The sequence below is a fragment of the Pleurodeles waltl genome, chromosome 5 (genome assembly GCF_031143425.1).
Source record: "Pleurodeles waltl isolate 20211129_DDA chromosome 5, aPleWal1.hap1.20221129, whole genome shotgun sequence".
NCBI classification, from domain to species: Eukaryota; Metazoa; Chordata; class Amphibia; order Caudata; family Salamandridae; genus Pleurodeles; species Pleurodeles waltl.
In genome coordinates this window covers 1823929583-1823939498 of record NC_090444.1, presented here as the reverse complement: position 1 = coordinate 1823939498, position 9916 = coordinate 1823929583, and positions in this window count along the sequence as shown.

Below are 9916 nucleotides of genomic sequence, written 5' to 3'. Positions count from 1 at the left end.
CAGACACAGAGAGAGTGATAGGCAGACACAGAGAGAGTGATAGGCAGATAGGGGTGGGAGATAGAGACACAGGACAGGGAGACACAGAGAGAGTGATAGGCAGACACAGTGAGAGTAATAGGCAGACACACAGAGAGGGATAGGCAGACACAGAGAGAATGATAGATAGACACAGAGAGAGGGATAGGCAGACACGGAGAGAGTGCTTGGCAGACACAGAGAGAGGGGTATGCAGACACAGAGAGAATGATAGGCAGACACAGAGAGAGGGATAGGCAGACACAGAGAGAGTGATAGGCAGACACACAGAGAGGGATAGGCGGACACAGAGAGAGTGATAGGTGGACACAGGGAGAGTGATAGGCAGACACAGAGAGAGTAATAGGCAGACACAGAGAGGGGTGGGAGATAGATACACAGGACAGAGAGACACAGAGAGAGGGATAGGCAGACACCGAGAGAGTGATAGGCAGACACAGAGAGTGATAGGCAGGCACACAGAGAGTGGTAGGCAGAGAGGGGTGGGAGATAGATACACAGGACAGAGAGACACAGAGAGAGGGGTAGGCAGACACAGAGAGAGGGATAGGCAGACACAGAGAGAGTGATAGGCTGAGAGGGTGGGAGATAGAGACACAGGACAGAGAGACACAGAGAGAGTGATAGGCAGAGAGGGTGGGAGATAGAGACACAGGACAGAGAGAGTGATAGGCAGACACAGTGAGAGTGATAGGCAGACACAGAGAGAGTGAGAGGCAGAGAGGGTAGGAGATAGAGACACAGGACAGAGAGACACAGAGAGAGTGATAGGCAGACACAGAGAGAGTGATAGGCAGACACAGAGAGAGGGATAGGCACACACAGAGAGAGGGATTGGCAGACACAGAGAGAGGGATAGGCTGACACAGAGAGAATGATAGGCAGAGAGGGGTGGGAGATAGAGACACAGGACAGAGAGACACACAGATAGTGAGAGGCAGACACACAGAGAGGGATAGGCACACACAGAGAGAGTGATAGGCAGAGAGAGGTAAGAGATAGAGACACAGGACAGAGAGACACAGAGAGAGTGATAGGCAGACACATAGAGAGTGATAGGCAGACACAGAGAGAGTGATAGGCAGACAGAGAGAGAGTGATAGGCAGACACAGAGACACAGAGAGAGTGATAGACAGACAGAGAGAGAGTGATAGGCAGACACAGAGACGCAGAGAGAGCAATAGGCAGACACAGAAAGAGTGATAGGCAGACACAGAGACACAGAGAGAGGGATAGGCAGACAGAGAGAGAGGGATAGGCAGACACAGTGAGTGATGGGCAGTGTAGGAAGTTGGCTCTGTATATACTATTTCAAATTAAGAAATAGTGTGCACAAAGTGCAAGGGTTCCCCTTAGAGGTAAGAAAGTGGCAAAAAGAGATACATCTAATGCTCTATTTTGTGGTAGTGTGGTCGATCAGTAGGCTTATCAAAGGGTAGTGTTAAGCATTTGTTGTACACACACAGGCAATAAATGAGGAACACACACTCAAAGACAATTCCAGGCCAATAGGTTTTTATATATAAAAATATGTTTTCTTAGTTTATTTTAAGAACCACAGGTTCAAGATGTACAAACAATACTTTAAATGAAAGGTATTTCACTCAGGTCTTAGGAACTTTGAATTATCACAATAGCATGTACAGTCTTGGCAAAAATGGCAAAAAGCTATTTTAAAAGGGGACACAGTGCAAAAATCAACAGTTCCTGGGGGAGGTAAGTAAAGGTTACGTTCACAGGTAAGTAAGACACTTACAGGGTTCAAAGTTGGGTCCAAGGTAGCCCACCGTTGGGGGTTCAAGGCAACCCCAAAGTTAACACACCAGCAGCTCAGGGCCGGTCAGGTGCAGAGGTCAAAGTGGTGCCCAAAACACATAGGCTTCAAAGGAAATAGGGGTGCCCCGGTTCCAGTCTGCCAGCAGGTAAGTACCCGCGACTTCGGAGGGCAGACCAGGGGGGTTTTGTAGGGCACCGGGGGGGTGACACAAGCAGGCACAGAAAGTACACCCTCAGCGGCACAGGGACGGCCGGGTGCAGAGTGCAAACAGGTGTCGGGTTTTCAATAGAAATCAATGGGGAGACCCGGGGGTCTCTTCAACGATGCAGGCAGGCACAGGGGGGGGGGGGCTCCTCGGGGTAGCCACCACCTGGGCTAGGCAGAGGGTCGCCTGGGGGTCGCTCCTGCACTGGAGTTCGGTTCCTTCAGGTCCTGGGGGCTGTGGGTGCAGTGTGGTTTCCAGGCGTCGGGTTCCTTGAAGCAGGCAGTCGCGGTCAGGGGGAGCCTCTGGATTTCCTCTGCAGGCGTCGCTGTGGGGGCTCAGGGGGGGGTCAACTCTGGCTACTCACGGGCTCGCAGTCGCCAGGGAGTCCTCCCTGTAGTGTTGGTTTTCCGCAGGTTGAGCCGGGGGCGTCGGGAGCAGAGTGGAAAGTCTCACGCTTCCGGCGGGAAACGTGTGGTCTTTAAAAGTTGCTTCTTTGTTGCAAAGTTGCAGTTTTGTTGAACAGGGCCGCTGTTCTCGGGAGCTTCTTGGTCCTTTTAGATGCAGGGTAGTCCTCTGAGGCTTCAGAGGTCGCTGGTGCCTGTTGGATGCTTTGCTGTTGCAGTTTTTCTTGAAGTGGGGAGACAGGCCGGTAGGGCTGGGGCCAAAGCAGTTGTCGTCTCCATCTTCTCTGCAGGGCTTTAGGTCAGCAGTCCTTCTTCGTCTTCGGTTTGCAGGAATCTAGTTTCCTAGGTTCTGGGGAGCCCCTAAATACTGAATTTAGGGGTGTGTTGAGGTCTGGGTGGGCATTAGCCAATGGCTACTGTCCTTGAGGGTGGCTACACCCTCTTAGTGCCTCCTCCCTGAGGGGAGGGTGGCACATCCCTATCCCTATTGGGGGAATCCTCCAAAACCAAGATGGAGGATTTCTAAAGGCAGGGGTCACCTCAGCTCAGGACACCTTGGGGGCTGTCCTGACTAGTGGGTGACTCCTCCTTGTTTTTCTCATTATCTCCCCTGGACTTGCCGCCAAAAGTGGGGGCTGTGTCCAGGGGGCAGGCATCTCCACTAGCTAGAGTGCCCTGGGGCATTGTAACACGAAGCCTGAGCCTTTGAAGTTCACTGCTAGGTGTTACAGTTCCTGCAGGGGGGAGGTGTGAAGCACCTCCACCCAGAGCAGGCTTTGTTTCTGGCCTCTGAGGGCACAAAAGCCCTCACCCCATGGGGTCAGAAACTCGTCTCTCAGCAGCAGGCTGGCAGAGACCAGTCAGTCCTGCACTGAACAATTGGGTAAAATACACGGGGAATCTCTAAGATGCCCTATGTGTGCATTTTTTAATAAATTCAACACTGGCATCAGTGTGGATTTATTACTCTGCGAAGTTTGATACCAAACTTCCCAGTATTCAGTGTAGCCATTATGGAGCTGTGGAGTTCGTTTTTGACAAACTCCCAGACCATGTACTTAATATGGACACACTGCACTTACAATGTCTAAGAATAGACTTAGACACTGTAGGGGCATATTGCTCATGCAGCTAGGCCCTCACCTGTGGTATAGTGCACCCTGCCTTAGGGCTGTAAGGCCTGCTAGAGGGGTGACTTACCTATGCCACAGGCAGCATTTTGTGTGCATGGCATCCTGAGGGGGATGCCATGCCGACTTTGCCTTTTTCTCCCCACCGACACACACAATCTACAATGGCAGTGTGCATGTGTTAGGTGAGGGGTCCCTCAGGGTGGCACAACATATGCTGCAGCCCTTAGGGACCGTCCCTGGTCACAGGGCCCTTGGTACCACTGGTACCTTTTACAAGGGACTTATCTGTGTGCCAGGGGTGTGACAATTGTGGAAACAATGGTACCTTTTAGGTGAAATACCACTGGTGCGGGGGCCTGGTTAGCAGGGGGGGTAACTGCAACAGGGAGCCATTTCCTTACAGGCAGGCACAAAGAGAGGGATAGGCAGAGACAGAGAGTGATAGGCAGACATAGAGAGAGTGATAGGCAGACATAGAGAGGGATAGGCAGACATAGAGAGAGGGATAGGCAGAGACAGAGAGTGATAGGCAGACACGGAGAGAGTGATAGGCAGACATAGAGAGGGAGAGGCAGACATAGAGAGAGTGATAGGCAGACATAGAGAGGGAGAGGCAGACATAGAGAGAGGGATAGGCAGAGACAGAGAGTGATAGGCAGACACGGAGAGAGTGATAGGCAGACATAGAGAGGGAGAGGCAGACATAGAGAGAGTGATAGGCAGACATAGAGAGGGAGAGGCAGACATAGAGAGAGGGATAGGCAGACACAGAGAGAGGCATAGGAAGACACAGAGAGGGATAGGCAGACACGGAGAGAGTGATAGGCAGACACAGAGCGAGTGATAGGCATACAGAGAGAGAGGGATAGGGAGACACAGAGAGATGGATAGACAGACACAGAGCGAGTGATAGGCAGACAGAGAGAGAGGGATAGGGAGACACAGAGAGATGGGTAGACAGACACAGAGAGAGTGATAGGCAGACAGAGAGAGAGGGATAGGGAGACACAGAGAGATGGGTAGACAGACACAGAGAGAGGGATAGGCAGACACAGAGAGTGATAGGCAGACACAGAGAGAGTGATAGGCAGACATAGAGAGGGAGAGGCAGACATAGAGCGAGTGATAGGCATACAGAGAGAGAGGGATAGGGAGACACAGAGAGATGGATAGACAGACACAGAGAGAGTGATAGGCAGACACAGAGAGTGATAGGCAGACACAGAGCGAGTGATAGGCATACAGAGAGAGAGGGATAGGGAGACACAGAGAGATGGGTAGACAGACACAGAGAGAGGGATAGGCAGACACAGAGAGTGATAGGCAGACACAGAGAGAGTGATAGGCAGACATAGAGAGGGAGAGGCAGACACACAGAGAGAGGCATAGGCAGACACAGAGAGGGATAGGCAGACACGGAGAGAGTGATAGGCAGACACAGAGCGAGTGATAGGCAGACAGAGAGAGAGGGATAGGGAGACACAGAGAGATGGATAGACAGACACAGAGAGAGGGATAGGCAGACACAGTGAGTGATAGGAAGACACACCGAGAGTGCCTGACTTTGCATCACAGCTCCCATCAATGGTTCCTTGATGCTGGCCTGTGCAGCTTGAAGCAAGGACTTTGCATCTTAACACCCAGCCCACAAGGTACTTTTCAGCAGACTAAACTCAGTCCTGTGTCTGGCCTGCACTCCATCGCGGTTGGGCTGAATTTGTGATTTGGACCCAGTCTGACAGAACCATATAACCACGGCCGGCTGTTTTCACTTCTTAGCACTTGATTTCTATAAAACCATTAATATTGCATATCTCCAGTTCTATTAATTTAACTGTGGTTGTTTTGGTGTCAAATAATGTACTTATTTTTTCATAGTCATGTTTTATTGGTTTTAAGAGTGGATCCATCCCACACCTCCATTCATGTCAGTCTGTGTACAAAGCCACCACAACACTAAGCTGAGTGCTCAGTTAATTTAGCAGTCCACAGTATTCCCACCAGCTCCCCCGTATTTTGTGGTATTTCTTTGGACACCCTCTGGCTGTGTATATAGGCTCCTCTTGCTTCGCACAGCGGTCCATCACCAGCATCCTTTCAGTCAAGGTTTGTGGGTCCAGGGAAGTAATTTGCATGCAATGTCCCATTTGTAGACAATCATGGGCATCCCATCAAGCGCACGGTCTGCCCAGGTACCTCCCACATCCTCCAGGAGGCCAGTTCAGCCACCCTCCCCAGCACTCATACATAAGATCTGCTTCCAATATCGTAGTGTAGTTAGGCGTTGCCACACCGTGTGGAAGACATCTGCCCTGGGGTACATGCAATGCACACGTATGGGGTCGGTGAGGATTCCACCTCTGCCAAGCCGCTGCAGCGTGAGATAGGTTGTGTGCAAATAGTGTAACTGAGTCAGCAACCAGACTGCAGTCTCCGTGGGGGGCCACTCTGTATCTTCCAGGGCACCCTCCCACCCTCCCATTTGTGAGAAAGATCCCTGTGTGTATCGTGGAATTGCAGATTAACCAGAAGTACAAATGAGTATCTGTAGATTCTGTTGAATAGCTCGCCAGTGCAGGGCAAAGTTGGAGGTATTTGTGTAATTATGTATGCAAAAGTTTAAATTGCATCTGTAAATAATTTAATACAATTTTCTCTATTGTCCTAAACTTCTCCTTTTGTTGTGTTTTCATTTTATTGCTGTTTGTGTGCTGCATAAATACTTTGCACATCGCCCTAAGTTGAGCCTGACTGCTCTCTGCCAAGCTACCCCGGGACTGAGCACAGGTTAGTTTGCTGCTCTCTGCCACGCTACCCCAGGACTGAGCGCAGGTTAGTTTGCTGCTCTCTGCCACACTACCCCGGGACTGAGCACAGGTTAGTTTGCTGCTCTCTGCCACGCTACCCCAGGACTGAGCGCAGGTTAGTTTGCTGCTCTCTGCCACGCTACCCCGGGACTGAGCGCAGGTTAGTTGCTGCTCTCTGCCACGCTACCCCGGGACTGAGCACAGGTTAGTTGCTGCTCTCTGCCACTCTACCCCGGGACTGAGCGCAGGTTAGTTTGCTGCTCTCTGCCACGCTACCCCAGGACTGAGCGCAGGTTAGTTTGCTGCTCTCTGCCACGCTACCCCGGGACTGAGCGCAGGTTAGTTGCTGCTCTCTGCCACGCTACCCCGGGACTGAGCGCAGGTTAGTTTGCTGCTCTCTGCCACGCTACCCCAGGACTGAGCGCAGGTTAGTTTGCTGCTCTCTGCCACGCTACCCCGGGACTGAGCGCAGGTTAGTTTGCTGCTCTCTGCCACGCTACCCCGGGACTGAGCACAGGTTAGTTGCTGCTCTCTGCCACGCTACCCCAGGACTGAGCGCAGGTTAGTTTGCTGCTCTCTGCCACGCTACCCCAGGACTGAGCGCAGGTTAGTTGCTGCTCTCTGCCACGCTACCCCGGAACTGAGCGCAGGTTAGTTGCTGCTCTCTGCCACGCTACCCCGGGACTGAGCACAGGTTAGTTTGCTGCTCTCTGCCACGCTACCCCGGGACTGGCCACGCTACCCCGGGACTGAGCACAGGTTAGTTTGCTGCTCTCTGCCACGCTACCCCGGGACTGAGCACAGGTTAGTTTGCTGCTCTCTGCCACGCTACCCCGGGACTGAGCGCAGGTTAGTTGCTGCTCTCTGCCACGCTACCCCGGGACTGAGCGCAGGTTAGTTGCTGCTCTCTGCCACGCTACCCCAGGACTGAGCACAGGTTAGTTGCTGCTCTCTGCCACGCTACCCCGGGACTGAGCACAGGTTAGTTTGCTGCTCTCTGCCAAGCTACCCCGGGACTGAGCACAGGTTAGTTTGCTGCTCTCTGCCACGCTACCCCGGGACTGAGCGCAGGTTAGTTGCTGCTCTCTGCCACGCTACCCCGGGACTGAGCACAGGTTAGTTTGCTGCTCTCTGCCACGCTACCCCGGGACTGAGCGCAGGTTAGTTGCTGCTCTCTGCCACGCTACCCCGGGACTGAGCACAGGTTAGTTTGCTGCTCTCTGCCACGCTACCCCGGGACTGAGCGCAGGTTAGTTTGGGGTTTGCGTATGTTTTACCCCGACGAGGACTGTGGCTGCAGCTTCAGTAAGGTTTCACCCCCTCAATCAGTAACCCGGTTTACTACACACAGAGAGACGCGGAGAGAGGGGAGACAGACCGAGGGAGACACACACACGTGACGGAGAGAGGGGAGACAGAGAGGGAGACACACACATCCGTGACGGAGAGACGCAGAGAGAGGGGAGACAGAGAGAGAGAGACACACACACCCGTGACGGAGAGACGTGGAGAGAGGGGAGACAGAGAGAGAGAGACACACACACCTGTGACGGAGAGACACAGAGAGAGAGGGGAGACAGAGAGAGAGAGACACACACACCTGTGACGGAGAGACGCGGAGAGAGGGGAGACAGAGAGAGAGAGACACACACACCTGTGACGGAGAGACGCGGAGAGAGGGGAGACAGAGAGAGAGACACGGAGAGAGGGGAGACAGAGAGGGAGACACACACCTGTGACGGAGAGACACTGAGAGAGGGGAGACAGAGAGAGAGAGACACACACACCTGTGACGGAGAGACACGGAGAGAGGGGAGACAGAGAGGGAGACACACACACCCGTGACGGAGAGACGCAGAGAGAGGGGAGACAGAGAGGGAGACACACACACCCGTGACGGAGAGACACGGAGAGAGGGGAGACAGACCGAGAGAGACACACACACCCGTGACGGAGAGAGGGGAGACAGAGAGAGAGAAACAGAGAGAGGGGAGACAGAGAGAGAGACACACACACACGTGACGGAGAGACATGGAGAGAGGGGAGACAGAGAGAGAGACACACACACACGTGACGGAGAGACATGGAGAGAGGGGAGAGAGAGAGGGAGACACACACACCTGTGACGGAGAGACACTGAGAGAGGGGAGACAGAGAGGGAGACACACACACCCGTGACGGAGAGACACTGAGAGAGGGGAGACAGACTGAGGGAGACACACACACCCGTGACGGAGAGACGCAGAGAGAGGGGAGACAGAGAGGGAGACACACACACCCGTGATGGAGAGACGCGGAGAGAGGGGAGACAGAGAGGGAGACACACACACCCGTGACGGAGAGACACTGAGAGAGGGGAGACAGACTGAGGGAGACACACACACCCGTGACGGAGAGACGCAGAGAGAGGGGAGACAGAGAGGGAGACACACACACCCGTGATGGAGAGACGCGGAGTGAGGGGAGACAGAGAGGGAGACACACACACCTGTGACGGAGAGACGCAGAGAGAGGGGAGACAGAGAGGGAGACACACACACCCGTGACGGAGAGACGCGGAGAGAGGGGAGACAGACCGAGGGAGACACACACACGTGACGGAGAGAGGGGAGACAGAGAGGGAGACACACACACCCGTGACGGAGAGACGCAGAGAGAGGGGAGACAGAGAGGGAGACACACACACCCGTGATGGAGAGACGCGGAGAGAGAGGAGACAGACCGAGGGAGACACACACACCCGTGACGGAGAGACACGGAGAGAGGGGAGACAGACCGAGAGAGACACACACACCCGTGACGGAGAGAGGGGAGACAGAGAGAGAGAAACAGAGAGAGGGGAGACAGAGAGAGAGACACACACACACGTGACGGAGAGACATGGAGAGAGGGGAGACAGAGAGAGAGACACACACACACGTGACGGAGAGACATGGAGAGAGGGGAGAGAAAGAGGGAGACACACACACCTGTGACGGAGAGACACTGAGAGAGGGGAGACAGAGAGGGAGACACACACACCCGTGACGGAGAGACGCGGAGAGAGAGAGAGACACAGAGAGAGGGGAGACAGAGAGGGAGACACACACACCTGTGACGGAGAGACGCGGAGAGAGAGAGAGACACAGAGAGAGAGGGGAGACAGAGAGGGAGACACACACACCCGTGACGGAGAGAGGGGAGACAGACCGAGAGAGACACACACACCCGTGACGGAGAGACACGGAGAGAGGGGAGACAGAGAGAGAGAAACAGAGAGAGGGGAGACAGAGAGAGAGACACACACACGTGACGGAGAGACACGGAGAGAGGGGAGAGAGAAGGGAGACACGGAGAGAGGGGCTACAGAACGAGGGAGACACACACACGTGACGGAGAGACACGGAGAGAGGGGAGACAGAGAGAGACAAAGAGAGAGGGGCGACAGAGAGAGACACACACACATGACGGAGAGACACGGAGAGAGGGGAGAGAGAAGGGAGACACGGAGAGAGGGGGACAGACCGAGGCAGACACACACACCTGTGACGGAGAGACACTGAGAGAGGGG